The sequence below is a fragment of the Triticum urartu genome, chromosome 3A, assembly GCF_056163025.1.
Source record: "Triticum urartu cultivar PI428250 chromosome 3A, HENAU_Tu73, whole genome shotgun sequence".
Classification (NCBI taxonomy): Eukaryota; Viridiplantae; Streptophyta; class Magnoliopsida; order Poales; family Poaceae; genus Triticum; species Triticum urartu.
In genome coordinates this window covers 328,165,086-328,181,872 of record NC_141875.1, presented here as the reverse complement: position 1 = coordinate 328,181,872, position 16,787 = coordinate 328,165,086, and positions in this window count along the sequence as shown.

Below are 16,787 nucleotides of genomic sequence, written 5' to 3'. Positions count from 1 at the left end.
TGGCAATTACTTTGCTTTGTCCCATATATCCTACCTCCATGATGGTTATAATACAGGAAATTTTCCCATTTTTCTCTATAGAGAAGGACCGATTTGGAAACTCAGGATGAGGTAACCTGTGCTAATACCTCTGCTATCTTCAAGAATGCTTGGTGGCAGTATCGGAATTACCTGAAGAAAACGTACTTCACCGGCAAAGAAACTCATCAAATTCCCTTATGTTCTCCTGAGACACATTTTACTGGACGATGACTGGGAACGCCTTGTTTTGTACTGGTCTCGAACCAAGAATGTGGTAAGGTCTATGAGCTCATTTTCTATTTTTAAGTATTATATTCTTGTGTCTTACTGTACTCTGTTCATGTAGAACAAGTGCCTAAACCTGAAGAACAACTGTTCTAATTTAAGATTCCATTGCTACCATAGGACATAGATATATGTTTGTTTGATGCTTTTATTATGTACTAGTACTTGGCAATAGAAGACTTGGTAATTTAATCCTGTCCACCTTACTAATGAACTGGTTCACCGAAATGAGTTTCATATACTAGTACATGCTAAACGTGTTATGTGTCTGCTTGTTTCTTCTTTTAGAATGCTGACAGAATATTGGGGAAGAGTGCCTTATTAAGCAACGGTAAAGGAAGTAATGCAGATAAGGTTCAGGATAGTGACACATCCTACCTTGGTTTAGTGTTGGAGTTACTGTCCACTACCGCTTGCACAAGCTATTCAAACTCACTATTTGAATCAATTCGGTTTGTTGAGTCTCAACTACAAGCTGAAAGACATCGATCAGTTGTGCTGCGACAAGAAGAGGAAGGACTGCGGAAGTCCCTAGAGCATTCAGATGCATACTTTCTGGTGCAACAGCAAGCGTTGGAGGATTTTAGCGCCAAACAGGACAAAGCTAATCAGCTTGCTAAGCTTATTGCCAGCATGGTGGATACCCAGGATAACGTTTCTTGAGCTCTTCTGAAGTTGTTTCAGTTATGCTCTTGTTTTGCTACTGCGTTTATTTGCACTGGTGGCCAATTTTGATGGCCAGTGTATATGATATGCTGCTTTGTTCCCTATATTTGCACTGGTGGCGAACTTTGATGCCCAGTGGATGTAATATGTGTAATAGCCGTGATAGCCTAGCGTTAGTTGCTTGCTTATTTATTTCCTTGTTGTCTTGTTTATTTGTTTGCTTGTAGTCATTGCAGTTCTTTTTCCGCGGTTAACTAGTGGCTGCAATAACCTATTTTTTAAAACTAGGCCACAATAACCATGGGCTAATATTTACTGTAGTGACACTGGGCCTCCTACGGGCCGTAGAAACAGTGGGCCTTTTACGGGCCGTAGAAACAGTAGGCCTTCTACGGGCCGTAGAAACAATGGGCCTTCTACGGGTTGTATCATCAATGGGCCTTATACGGGCCGTATGATCAATTGGCCAAACATGGGCCAATAACAGGCCGCATTATGGCCGTAAACGATCTAGAGTTGGAATCGTCCGTTCATGGGCCGACCGTAACGGGCCATCGTTAATAGGCCATATTTGATGACGCTATGAAAGCGGCCCAACGTATTAACAGACCACAAACGGGCCGACTGCAACCATGGGCTGAATTTGGCCCACAAGCAGAAAATGACAGTAACAGGTCGTAAGTAAACGAATGCTGGAAATGAGCCCAAGAATAAATGGGCTCTAAGAAGGCCGAAAGATAACATGGGCTGGAAACGGCCCAACGGAATAACGGGCCGTTAATGGGTATAAAGTGATACACTGTTCATTACGAGCCAGTTTCACCACGGGCCGTTAATGGGTGTAAAGTGATACACTGTTCATTACGGGCCAGTTTCACCACGGGCTGTTAATAGGCCAAGAGTTACATAGGGCCTCATATAGGCCGAAAGACGTCATGGGCCATACATGGGACAGAAGTGAAAACGGGCTGGAATCATATTGGATGGCCCAGATGACGCTACTGGGCCTAATTCGGATAGGGCGTGACGGGCCTTGGGTTAGCGGGCTGTAAATGGGCTATATGCGAACAGGCCGTTAACAGGCTTTCCATGGGCCGGCCCGCCAGCTTTTGACCAAGTCAAACGGGCCGGCCTTTTCACAGGAATGGGCCTCTGTTGGGCCGTGCCACGTGTCAATGTATCATAGGCGCCTATCTGACCAACTGACGAGCTGACACGTGTTTCGTCCGGCCAATAAGAATTTTACACATGGAAATTTCCCATTAGTCGGGGCTGTTAACGGGTTATCGGATCCAAAACCCGACCCGGTAGCTTAACGGCGTTCCGTTACGGTGCATGCCACGTGTCGGTCACCCTTGACGAAAGCACTTCTGTGACGCGCGATTTATCGTCATGGAAGTGGACACTTCCGTGATGATAATTTTGGTCATGTCATGGAACACTTCTACGACAGTACGAGTATGACTATCTTGGTTCTGTCATAAATTTGTCATGGATGTACATGCATGACAAAAAAAGCGACCTACTATGACAAACACGTATCATCACGGAAGTGTGTTTTTTTGTAGTGACCACTTTTGTCAGGATAAGCTGTACTAGTTGTCCCCTTTCAAATTGGCCGTTGTTGGCTCCCTTCCCGCTCAATATTTGGTGAGAGGACCAGGGCCTCTATAAATAGAACTAGCCACCACCGTAACTAGGGGCGACCTCATCTGAGACTAGGGCGACCTAGTCTTAGACTAGAACTAGTTCATCCCCACAATCACATCCACCAAGTACAAGAACACCTCTCCTCAGGAGGTTGTTCTTCCCCCTGTACTGTTCATCCTCAGCCCGAGAGGCAATCCACCACCACCATAGTGGAGTAGGGTATTACACCACAACGGTAGCCCGAACTAGTATAAATCTTGTGTCCTTTGTGTTGCGAGTTCGTCGAGTTAGTTCGTAAGATTTTAGCTGAGTTAGGACGTGGATCGGTAGGGGGGAGATCTTCGCACGCACCCCAGTGTTCGAACCTTAAGGGTTTTGCCGGAACCCGTGATCCGACAATAGTTCCTACCATGGAAAATCAAAGGAAAGAACAAGGCTAGCAGCGACACCAGCAAGGAATCTGGGAGGCGTACCTCTTCGGAGTATGCTGCGCCTATTGATGACTTGCTGGAGAGTTCCAACGGCAAGAGATCCAAGGCTGCTGCACCTCCCGTGAAAAAGGTCCCGGCAGGGCTGGCTAGCCCTGATGGTACCTTTACTATCAGTGCCACCCTTGATGACAAATAGGAAAGCGTGCTTGTTGCCTTCCTGTGGGCGAATATCGATGTGTTTGCTTGGCAACCATCTGATATCCCCGATGTTCCCATGGAGGTAATCGAGCACCAACTTGCTGTGCCCACATGCCTGACCCGTCAAGTAGAAGGTCCAAAAGCAAGCTTTGGAGCTGCAGCAATTCATTGCAGAAGAGATCAAGGAACTTGAGGCAGCTGGTTTGGTCAGAGGAGTACTGTATCCAACAAGATTAGCAAACCCAGTGGTCGTACGCAAAACTAACGGAAAATTGAGGCTTTGCATCGATTTCACATATCTTAACAAGGCCGCTCATCGACCAGATTGTGGATTCGACTTCAGGATGTGAGTTGCTCTCTTTTCTGGATGCATACTCTGGATAACATTAGATTTTAATGTCCAGGGAAGACGAAGAGAAGACCTCATTCATCACCCCATGTGGCACATACTGCTTCATGCACATGCCTTTCGGGTTGAAGAGTGCCAGATCCACTTTTGCAAGAGCAGTCCAGATTGGTTTTGAATCACAGTTGCATGGGAACAATGAAGCTTATATGGATGATATTGTGGTAAAGACCAAGGATAGATCAACCCTCATCTAGGATTTAGAAGATACATTTGCTAATCTGCGCAAGATCAACTTGAAGCTGAACCCGGAGAAGTGCGTGTTTGGCATTCCCTCCGGCAAGCTACTTGGTTTCTTTTTGTCCCATCACGGGATAGAGGCCAACCCCGATAAGATCAAGGCCATCGAGCAGATTCAGGCACCTAAGACAGTTAAGGATGTGAGGTGTTTGACAGGGTGCATTGCCGCGCTTAGCAGATTCGTCTCCAAGTCTGCCAAGCGCGCCTTGTCGTTCTTCAAGATCTTGAAGAAGGCAGGACCCATGAAGTAGACCCGGAAGCAGATACAACACTGTAAGATTTGAAGGCCTACTTGTCCTCTATGCACACTTTGGTTGCTCCCGAACCACAAGAGTCTTTGCTGCTATATCTGGCAGCAACTAATCAAGTGGTTAGTGCAGCACTAGGGGCACAACAGGAAGTGGAAGAAGCAGCAGCCTCAGCAAATGTCCCGATAGGGGAAGAGAGAGAGAGAGAGAGAGAGAGAGAGAGAGAGAACAGCCCGGCAAGGCCAGATATGGATCAGGACAAAGAAGAGCATGGCAGTGGAGGCAACCCCAAGGACGCGGCGAGGAAGAAAGTGGTGCAACGCCCAATGTACATCGTCAGCTCCCTATTGCAGGGGGGCTAGATCCAGGTACTTTGGTGTGCAAAAGTTGATTTTTGGCCTTGTCATGGCCTCAAGGAAACTGTGCCACTACTTCCAAGCCCATGAGATCACGGTTGTCACCTTCTTTCCTTTGCAAAGGATACTCTGGAACCCTGAGGCTATCGGAAGAATAGTGGAGTGGGCATTTGGGTTATCTAGCTTTGGCCTGAAATTTGGAAGCATATCAACGATTTAGAGCAGGGCATTGGCAGAGTTTATTCCAGAATGGACGGCAACCTCTGATGAAGAAGTGTCGGAAATAGTTATTCCTGGCAAGGAAGCACCCAAAGAATGGATCATGTATTTTGATGGTGCCTTTTCCCTACAAGGTGCAGGGGCTGGCGTGCTTCTCGTTGCTCCCACTAGGGAGCACCTGAAGTACTTCGTCAAGATGCATTTTCCCTTGGAGGAGGCGACCAACAATACATCAGAGTATGAAGGGCTCCTTGCTGGGCTCGGGATTGCCACTGAATTGGGAATCAAAAAGGTGATCCTTCGAGGAGATTCACAACTTGTGGTGAGACAAGTTAACAAGGATTACCAAAGTCCATTGATGAGGCATACATCAAGGAAGTGAGAAGACTAGAGGAGCGCTTTGACCGATTGCAAACAGAGCACATACCCCGTGCAGAAAACAGCATTACTGATCATCTGTCAAAGTGTGCTGCGCTAAACCTTCCTGTAGAACTAGGAACTTTTGTTCTCCATCTTACTCAGCCCTCTGTATCCCGAGAAACAATGGCCCGAAAAAGGAGGAAACTGGACTCAGGTAAGCCTCTCCCGGTTGAGCCTCTCGGGGCTCCTGCCAGGGACCCTGCCAGAAACAACTCCCGTTCGATTGTCGGGCTGCACCCTCCTGCCAGGCCACTGGTCCCCATGGTCAAGGAACGCGCTCCCACGAATGGGGAGGTGCCGCTAGTCCTCGTTGCTGAGCCCCAGGCTCCAACTTGGGCAAGGCACATAGTCTGCTTCCTCCAAACTGGAGAACTTCCTGTAGAGCAAGAACAAGCTAAAAGAGTAGCCTGGAGTGCCAGTATGTATCAGTTTGTCGATAACACTCTATACAGAAGAAGGCCCAATGGTGTGAAATTGAAGTGCATTTTCTGGGAAGAAGGAAAGGAGCTGCTGGCAGAAATACACAAAGGCATGTGCGGCTCCCACATTGGATCAAGGGCGTTGGTTAGGAAAGCATTCCGGCAAGGATTCTATTGGCCTACAGCCCTCCAAGATGCGGTCGAGCTCGTCACCAAATGTGAAGCCTGCCATTTCCATTCCAAGAACATCCATCTGCCTGCCCAAGCTCTTCAGACAATCCCTTTGTCATGGCTGTTTACGGTCTCGGGGCTTGATATCCTCGGCCCTTTCCCCCAAGCAGTCGAGCTGCCGCGGGCTTTGAATTTTTGTTCATTGCCATCACAAGTTTACAAAGTGGACGGAAGTAGAAGCCGTGAGAAAGGTGACTGCTCAGTCAGCTATCAAGTTCTTGAAAGGATTGGTGTGCCGCTTCGGGGTCCCTGCCCGGATCATCACCGACAACGGCACCCAGTTCATGATCTGTGCTTTCATGCAATATGATCATGCTCTCAGAAGCAAGATCTCATTTTCCTATGTTGCACATCCCAGAAGCAATGGACAACACTACAAAAAAGACACATCCTTGACATTTTGGGCCAAACGAAAAAAATATGTCATACTTATGACACTTCTATGACAATAATTGTGACAAAACACGGTATCATCATAGATGTGATGGGGTCCTACCTCTATGACAAAAAAGCATGACAGAAAATGGGATTTTCTTCCTGGGCGGGCTGGAGACGCAGCTGCACGACATTCTTTGGGCCGTCCATGACAGAAAAATCCGTGGTAGAAGCGAGGGCGAAGAAAATATCGAGGTGTTCCCGGTTACGGTGGGTGGTCGGGGCCGAGCGATGCGCATTTCTCTCATACACGCACACGCGTGGGTGCAAGGCGTTGGGCTCTAACTGAACCCGAGCGAGGCGTTGGGCTCTATCTGAACCCGAGCGATTGCACTGCAGGCTACGCGTTACTGAACCCGATCGAGCGATTCCTTCGCTACTGCTGCTAACTGAAGCCGATCGATGCTGCCTCTGGATGAATAGTGAGCGTTGCTGGGGGGTTGGATGAACAGTTCCTGGTGGGGGTGGATGAACAGTGGGGAAGTATGTCTAGAGGGGGCGTGATTAGACTACTTGACCAAATAAAAACTTAACCTTTCCTCGGATGAAGTTGTGGCCTAAGCGGCGCCACCAAAGAGGTTGTACACTAATCGCCGCATTTTCTTCTTGATTCGATCTCACGGTGCTGCCGGCGCTCGGTCCCGAGCCTACACGGCGCGGCTCCATCCACGGCGGTGTCGCCGGCCACTACCTCCACGGCGTCGCTCCCTCGACGGCGATGTCCACATCAGTAGGAGTTGCTGCTGCTTTAGCTCTCGCTCACGCTGCTACTCTGCTCTTGCTCTTAGTCCCCTGCCTGGTCTGCTCTTGCTCGCGCTACTTCTCTCGCTCTTGCTCTTGCTTGCGATGCTACACCGATTTAGCTACACTTCAGTCGACTGAATCGACTTTTGGGTTAGTCGATTTTCAGGGGGTGGGGGGCTCGCCGGAGTTAAGGAAGAACCAGCCGTAGCGGGAAGGGGGGCTCACCGGAGAGGTACCCCACTATCTATCTTAGGGTTCAGGGTGGGGGCGGTGGTCGCCAGCGGTGGTGGGGCGGTGGCGTGGGGATCGTCGGAGAAAAAGCCCGGCATGGGGGGACTAAAGGGATGGCCGGGGCGGCGGCGGACTGGCGGTGGGGAGTGTTTTAGGGGCGGGCGGGGTGGCGCACCGCCGGCCGCGGGCGGTGGGGGGCAGCTGTTTGGCCGGTGGTGGCTGGCGGCTTAGGGGGGTGGAAGTTGAAGATGAACTGCAGGCCCTTGATTTTGTATCCAACGGCTGCAAAATCGACTGACTAGAGATGAAAAAGTCAGTCGATTGACATGTAGCCTCACCTCTAGTGCGTTCAGTTTTGAGAGTAAAATTTAGTTTCGACAGCAAAATTCAGTTTTGACAGTTAAGTTCAGTTTGGACAGTTAAATTCAGTTTCGACAGTTAAGTTCAGAGATGAGCGGCTGATGTATACATCTAGCACTTTGTGGTTATGTATTTTACGTCAACTATTGGAGATGCTATTAGAATTCCACTCAGGTTAACATTGTCTCTCTTGTCCTACTTCAGCCTCGGCGTCGTACAAATCACTGGAGCTGCTCCAATGACGAAACCCTCCATCACAGCGGAGCAGTACCTCGGGCTCCATCTCCAGACGCCTAAGATCTTCTTCCCCTCCTCCGACAGCCAAGTCAGCCGGAGCATCCTCACCGGCCAACCCAATCACGCTAATATCGACATGGCTTCGCCAAAGAGGTTGTACACTCCGTGTGGTTTGACTTAATCTCACCATGCTTCTTTCCATCCTGTGGTCTTCCAATTCTTGTGAACCAAACACCCAGATTGGCAGAAATCCTGTGTTTTTAAATTCTCTGTTTTGCACGTGCATTCCTATGCTATTCCTGACTATTTCCTATCCCTGCATTGTTAGAATCCTCAAATTCAAACAAGCCCTTACACAATTACTTCTGTTACATATATGTGTCAAAGAAAACCTTGTGTGGTTTGTCCTACTCCTGCGGTGTTGTGTTCCACCCCAGCTCAGCTGCTCCAATAATGGAAGGGTTCACCACAGCAGGGATCCGCTCTCCAGACTGTCTTTCGCTGCCTCAGATCTTCTTCCCGGCCGCCGGCAGCCATCACAACTGCATTACCATCATCAAATGAGCAGATGACCTTGAGGACTACACGGGTCCGCAAGAGAGGTCGCACTCTTCCGTGTCTGCTTACGTTATGCATTGCTTAATATGATGACATGCTACTTTACCGTCGTGTTCACCTATTAGACTCTGACTCGGGTCCAAACTTATGATGAAACTTGAGTTTTTAAATGGTTGTGGGGTACATATTGGGGCGGCAATCAGTACTATCTGTCTACTATCCGGTTAATCTCGGGTGTCTACTATGAGTTTCATGTTGGGTGCAAACAAACATTAAAGGAGCCATTATCTGTATTTTTTAACTAAAGCTATTATCTGCTTGCTATCATTTGTTTTGGGTCTATCCACAGTTTGCTACTGAGGGAGTCCTGGATTAGGGGGTGTCCGGATGGCCGGACTATACCTTTAGCCGGACTCCTGGACTATGAAGATACGAGATTGAAGACTTCGTCCCGTGTCCGGAAGGGATTTTCCTTGGCGTGGAAGGCAAGCTTGGCGATACGGATATGCAGATCTCCTACCATTGTAACCGACTTTGTGTAACCCTAACCCTCTCTGGTGTCTATATAAACCAGAGGGTTTTAGTCCGTAGGACAACATACAGAACAACAATCATACCATAGGCTAGCTTCTAGGGTTTAGCCTCTCCGATCTCATGGTAGATCTACTCTTGTACTACCCATATCATCAATATTAATCAAGCAGGACGTAGGGTTTTACCTCCATCGAGAGGGCCCGAACCTGGGTAAAACTTCGTGTCCCTTGCCTCCTGTTACCATCCGGCCTAGACGCACAGTTCGGGACCCCCTACCCGAGATCCGCCGGTTTTAACACCGACATTGGTGCTTTCATTGAGAGTTCCTCTGTGTCGTCGCCGTCAGGCTTGATGGCTCCTACGATCATCAATGGCGATACAGTCCAGGGTGAGACCTTCCTCCCCGGACAGATCTTCGTCTTCGGCGGCTTCACACTGCGGGCCAATTCACTTGGCCATCTGGAGCAGATCGAAAGCTATGCCCCTGGCCGTCAGGTCAGATTTGGAAGCTTAAACTACACAGCTGACATCCGCGGGGACTTGATCTTCGACGGATTCGAGCCACTGCCGAGCGCGCCGCACTGTCACGATGAGCATGATCTAGCTCTGCCGCCGAACAGTGCCCTGGAGGCCGCACCTGCATCGGCTTCGACCCTTAATTCAGAGCCAACTGCGCCGATCGAGGATGGGTGGTTGGACGCCGCCTCAGGGGCTGCGATCCCAACGGCGATCGAGCCGAACACCAGCCCCGCACTCCGCGAGACTCGTGACTCCAAGGAGCCGGACTCCTCTCCGGACTCTGAACCCTCCGCGCCCCTGCCGATCGAATCCGATTGGGCGCAGATCATGGAGTTTACTGCCGCGGACATCTTTCAGCACTTGCCTTTCGGCGATATTCTGAAGACACTGAAGTCTCTCTCTTTATCAAGAGAGCCCTGGCCGGACTACGGTCAGCAAGGTTGGGATACGGACGATGAAGAAATTCAAAACCCACCCACCACCCACTTTGTAGCCACTGTCGACGATTTAACCGACATGCTCGACTTCGACTCCGAAGACATCGACGGTATGGATGCCGATGATGGAGACGATGAAGAACCAGCACCTATTGGGCCCTGGAAAGCCACCTCGTCATATGACATATACATGGTGGACACCCCAAAAGAAGGAGATGGCGATGGAACAGCGGAGGATGACCCCTCCAAGAAACAGCCTAAGCACCAGCGTCAGCGGCGCCGCTCAAAATCCCACCAAAACAAATACGGTGATTCAAGCATGGGAGATAATAATACTCCGGAGAGTGCCGAAGAAAACCCCCTCCAGCAAGATTCAGCACAGGAGGATGGAGAAACCAGCCCTCTTAAGAGAGCGGCAGACAGAGAGGTCGAGGATGATAATCATATGCCTCCCTCCGAAGACGAGGCAAGCCTCGACGACAACGAATTCGTCGTGCCAGAGGATCCCGTCGAGCAAGAGCATTTTCAACGCAGGCTTATGGCCATGGCAAGAAGCCTCAAGAAAAAACAGCAACAGCTTAGAGCTGATCAAGATTTACTAGTCGACAGATGGACTGAAGTCCTTGCGGCCGAAGAGCATAAACTCGAACGCCCCTCCAAGAGCTACCTAAAGCGCAGGTTGCTACCCCGATTAGAGGAGGAAGCACTTGATACGGCCGACCGGCCACCTCGTGGCCGTGACAGAGAGGCCTCTCGGTCCTCCACTCAAGCCGCACCCCGTACCAAGGCACGGGAAAATGCGCCAGACCTGTGAGATATGTTGGAGGACAAGGCAAGGCAAACAAGATCGATCTACGGATCGCGTGGGCGCCCCACGACACGAGACAATAACCGTCACGCCGGACATAAATTCGGTAGGGCTGAACACAGTAGACAAAGCTCATTGGAGCTACATCGTGATATAGCCCAGTACAGAGGCGCCGCACACCCACTATGCTTCACAGACGAAGTAATGGATTATCAAATCCCCGAGGGTTTCAAACGCGTAAACATCGAATCATCTGATGGCACAAGAGATCCTGCGGTATGGATCGAGGATTATCTCCTTCATATCCACATGGCCCGCGGCGATGATCTCCACGCCATCAAATACCTCCCACTCAAGCTTAAAGGACCAGCTTGGCATTGGCTTAACAGCTTGCCAGCAGGATCAATCAGTTGTTGGGAGGACCTAGAAACCGCATTCCTCGACAATTTCCAGGGCACTTATGTGCGACCACCGGACGCCGATGACCTAAGCCATGTGATCCAGCAGCCAGAGGAATCGGCCAGGCAATTCTGGACATGGTTCCTAACAAAGAAAAATCAAATAGTCGACTGTCCGGACGCAAAGGCCCTATCAGCCTTCAAGCACAATATCCGCAGCGAGTGGCTTGCCCGGCACCTAGGACAGGAAAAGCCAAAGTCTATGGCAGCACTCACGACACTCATGACCCGCTTTTGCGCGGGAGAAGACAGCTGGCTTGCTCGTAGCAACAATATAACCAAGAACCCTGGTAATTCGGATACCAGGGACAGTAGTGGCAGGTCGCGTCACAACAAGCAGAAGCGCCGCATGAACGGCGACAATGCTGAGGATACGGCAGTTAATGCCGGATTCAGGGGCTCTAAATCCGGTCACGGAAAAAGCCATTCAAAAGGAATCCTAGGGGCCCGTCCAGTTTGGACCGAATACTCGACCGCTTGTGCCAGATACATGGCACCCCCGAAAAGCCGGCCAACCACACCAACAGGGATTGTTGGGTGTTCAAGCAGGCAGGCAAGTTAAATGCCGAAAACGAAGACAAGGGGCTGCATAGCGATGACGACGAAGAGCCCCGGCCGCCGAACAACAGTGGATAGAAGGGTTTTACCCCACAAGTGCGGACGGTGAACATGATATATGCAACCCATGTCCCCAAGAGGGAGCGGAAGCGCACGTTAAGGGACGTTACGCGGTAGAGCCAGTCACCCCAAAGTTCAACCCATGGTCCTCCTGCCCGATCACCTTTGATCGAAGGGACCACCCCACTAGCATCCGTCATGGCGGATTCGCCGCATTGGTTCTAGACCCAATTATTGACGAATTTCATCTCACTAGAGTCCTTATGGACGGCGGCAGCAGCCTGAACCTGCTTTACCAGGATACAGTGTGGAAAATGGGCATAGATCCCTCGAGGATTAAGCCCACCAAAATGACCTTTAAAGGCGTAATACCAGGTGTAGAGGCCAACTGTACAGGCTCAGTCACACTTGAAGTGGTCTTCGGATCTCCGGATAATTTCCGAAGCGAGGAGTAAATCTTCGACATAGTCCCATTCCGTAGTGGCTATCACGCACTGCTCGGGCGAACCGCATTCGCCAAGTTCAATGCGGTACCGCACTACGCATACCTTAAGCTCAAAATGCCAGGCCCTCGAGGAGTAATTACGGTCAATGGAAACACCGAACGGTCCCTCCGAACGGAGGAGCACACGGCGGCCCTTGCAGCGGAAGTACAAAGCAGCCTCTCCAGGCAGTTCTCCAGTCCGACCATTAAACGACCAGACACCATCAAGTGCGCCCGGAGTAACCTACAACAAGAACGCCTGGCACGATCCGAGCAGGCGTAGCAATGCGACCCCAACCCCAGCCCTCACAAAAAGGCGACACCGGTGCTTCGCATACATAACTACGCTCTAGAAATACCATGGGTACAGGGGGAGGGGCACCATCACGGCACGCCCGAAACACGGCTTAAACCGCACCAGGGGCTGCCGATTTTTTAATTTTCTCTTACTTTCAGGACTCCATTCTTCGGAAGGCCTGTTCGGCGGTTCAATTGCCGCACAAACGATGCAAGAACCAGGGAAGCAGACAAGCCACGCCGCATTACGGAACTCCAAGGTGGTCTCTATCACGAGTAGTATACCTGTTTCGCATACCATTCCATAGCCTACCCCTGGAACGGACATGTTAAATAGTCCAACATTTTGCTTATCGCATTATTTGTATCGTTCTGCTTTGATCGCAGCCCCTTTTTAATAAACAGTGCATAGCTTTTGTCTATTTTTGCATTACTCTTATATATATATATATGTTCCTTAACGACATGTTGCACCAGTACACTTTGGTACGGCCAAAATACGCCAGGGGCTTTAGTACCCCTCAATATGGTGTGAGAAGTCCGAACACTTTAACAAGTGCGGCACCCCGAACTTATAGCATTATATGCATCGGCTCCGAATCATGTCTTGGGTCAATAGTTGGGTTTGCCCGGCTCCTATGTTTTGGTGCCTTATGTTCCACTATATCGGCTAAGGTAGCACTAGGAGAACTACTGTGATTGTGCCCCAGTTGAGCTGGGTCGACCACCTCAGTGGAGAAAGCTAAAACTGACTGTCATGATGAAGCGAGAGTTGGTCGCTGTTCGAGAGGTTTTTTCGAGTCCCTAAAGACTTATACCGCTTAGAGCGAGGAGCCAGCTCTGTCCGTCCAAGGCGTGGATAGCGCCCCGAACTCGGTCTTCCGAATACCAGGGGCTTCGCCGAAATTTAAAATTATAGAATTCTATGGCTAAGTGAGAGTGTTCACGCATTATAGTCCGATTGCCTTGTTCGTTGGGCTGAGCGCCTCCCTCGAAGGACCCAAACATGGGAAAAAGAGCACTCAGGTTTATCCCCGAACACCCCAGCACTAGCGGCACAGGGGCAGAAGCCGACGACTTGCCATCTCTCAGAATTGATAAACCGCCGCACAGAAGGTAATATTTTAAATTCCAACAGCATTGCTTAGCGCATATGAACAAGTTTTCAGCGCATAGGACAAAACAAGCAAGTTTCACTCAAAAATTACATCCCTAGAACATTCATCCGCCACAAGGCAGGCACCCTTCAGAAAATCCTTATAATAATTCTCGGGCTTGCGATGCTCTTTCCCCGGCGGTGGCCCGTCCTTCACAAGCTTCTCAGCATCCAGCTTGCCCCAGTGCACCTTAGCACGGGCAAGGGCCCTACGGGCACTTCAATGCAGACGGAGCGCTTGATGACTTCGAGCCTTGGACAGGCCTCCACCAGCCGCCGCACCAGCCCAAAATAGCTCCCAGGAAAAGCCTCTCTAAGCCATAGCCGAACTATGAGGCCCTTCATGGCCTATTCGGCCGCCTTGTGGAGCTCGACCAGTTGCTTCAGCTGGTCGCTCAGGGGCACGGGGTGTCCGGCCTCAGCATACTGAGACCAGAACACCTTCTCTGTCGAGCTGCCCTCCTCGGCTCGATAGAATGTGGCGGCATCGGACACACTCCGGGGAAGATCTACGAACGCTCCTAGAGAGCTCCGGATTCGGGTAAGTAACAAGTAACTCACGTTTATGTGTTTGCTTTGCATAAAGAATGCCTTACCCGCCGCTATCTTCTTCACCTCATCCAACTCCTGGAGGGTCTTCTGGGATTCGGCCTTGGCAGACTTGGCATTTTCAATAGCCACCGCGAGCTCGGACGCTCGCGTCTTGGAGTCAAGCTCCAAACTCTCATGTTTTTCCATGAGAGCCTAGAGCTCTTGCCGCACCTTGCCAACCTCGGCCTCATACTTCTCCCGCTTGGTGCGCTCCGTGGCCGCACTCTTCTCGGCCTCGACCAGCGCTTGCTTAAGGGTTGCCACCTCAGACGTGGCCCCTACAATAGCCACGATGATCCTGTCATTTTTTGCAATTGCACCTTTTTTATATATATTTAAAACAAGGTATTTCTTACCTTCCTTCTCCTCGAGCTGCTTCTTGGCTCGCCCGAGCTCTCGCTCGGACTGCTCGAGGTTCTGCTTTAGCGTGTCCACTCCCGCAGTCAGTACGGCGGACGCCAGCAGAGAAGCCTGCATACGCATATTGACTCCTTTTTGTTAGACTCCTGTGAATTTCATTTTGATCCTCTATTCGGCTTTTCTTCTCGAACGCCAAACAGAGCATCAGGGGCTACTATCTGTGCGGTAATATTATTTACACATTTTTTACTTACCTCAAAGCCTGTTAAAAGGCTAGTACAAGCTTCAGTCAGTCCGCTCTTGGCGGACTGAACCTTCTGGACCACCGCACTCATAATGGTGCGGTGCCCCTCGTCGATGGAGGCGCCTTTGAGCACCTCCAACAGATTGTCCGGCGCCTCCGGTTGGACGGGGGTCCCCGGCATGGTGGGCTTGCCCCTCTTGGAAGGAGGTCGCCAGCCGGACTCTGGAACCTTTGAAGGTTCCGGAGCGGTGTCCGGCCTAAGGCTGGACTTGGAGCCCTGGGGGGTTCTGTCCCCTTCACTCCTAGGGCTTGGGAGGTCGCCTTGCGGCGCCTCCAGGACCACCTCCTCCTGGATTGGAACCTGTTGGGACAACACTTCGGTGTCGTCCGTAGGGCGGGGGGAGGAAGCCGTCGGAAGCGAATTCACATCCGACGAGTCCAGTGAACCGCTCGACGACACGTCGATCCGGTCTTTGGGTGGGCTACATAAACATATTCGACATAAGGGAAAGCTGTGCAATAAAGGAATACTATGAATTACTCGGGTATTCGGATACTTACGATTTAGCCAGGGGCTTGGCCCTGGGCGGCCACTCCTCTCCTTCGTCATCGGCGTCGGTGGAGTAGTCCGGAGGAAGGGTTTTCCCCTTCTTGGACCATTCGGCCTCCCCAGCTGGGGCGGCCTTCCTTTTCTTCCCTTCCCCCGCTAGAGGGGGAGGGGTCTCTTCTTCCTCCTCCTCGTCTTCATGGGAGGAGTGCGTCTTGGAGTCGTCGGATGAGGGATCTGACACCTCCAGGCGCCGGGCACTCTTTCGAGTCCCCATGGCCCTCTTCTTGGCCTTCTTCTCCGGCACCACATGGGGTGCCGGAACCAGCAGCTTCGCCAAACGAGCGTCCGCTAGGCCTTCGGGCAAAGGAGCCGGACAGTTGATCTGTCCGGACGTCTCCTGCCAATCCTGTCAAAGGTAAGGGAGCTTAGATCCTGCATGGAGTCAAACTATGAAAAACTGATACCCTGTAAAAGGAAAAAACAGCTTACCGCATGAGCGTGACGCTGCGTACTGAATCCGCGATCCTCGGTAGCGGATGCGGGGGCCTCGGCGCCCTTGAAAAGCACCTTCCAGGCATCTTCGTACGTCGTGTCTAAGAGCCTGCTCAGAGTTCGGTGCCATGCCGGGTTGAACTCCCACAGGTTGAAAGCCCGTTGTTGACACGGGAGGATCAGTTGGATGAGCATAACCTGGACTACGTTGACAAGTTTGAGCTTCTTGTCCACCAGGGTTTGGACGCATGTTTGGAGTCCGGTCAGCTCTCCTTTTTTACCCCACGACAGGCCTGTGTCCTTCCAGGAGGTGAGCCGCGTAGGGGGTCCGGATCAAAACTCGGGGGTTGCGACCCATTCGGGGTCGCGCGGCTCGGTGATGTAAAACCACCCCGATTGCCACCCCTTCAGGGTCTCCACAAAGGAGCCCTTGAGCCATAAGACGTTGGGCATCTTGCCCACCATGGCGCCTCCGCACTCCGCCTGGTTGCCGCGCACCACCTTCGGCTTGACATTGAAAGTCTTGAGCCATAGGCCGAAATAGGGGCAGATGTGGAGGAAAGCCTCGCACACGACGATAAACGCCGAGATGTTGAGGACAAAGTTCGGGGCCAAATCGTGGAAATCCAGTCCATAGTAGAACATGAGCCCCCGGACAAATGGGTGAAGAGGGAAGCCCAGTCCGCGGAGGAAATGGGGGAGGAACACCACCCTCTCATGGGACCTAGGGGTGGGGATGGGCTGCCCCTTTTCGGGAAGCCGGTACGCGATGTCGTTAGACAAGTATCCGGCCTTCCTCAGTTTTTTGATGTGTCCCTCCGTGACGGAGGAGACCATCCACTTGCCTCCTGCTTCGGACATGGCTGGAGAAGGTTGAGGTGGGG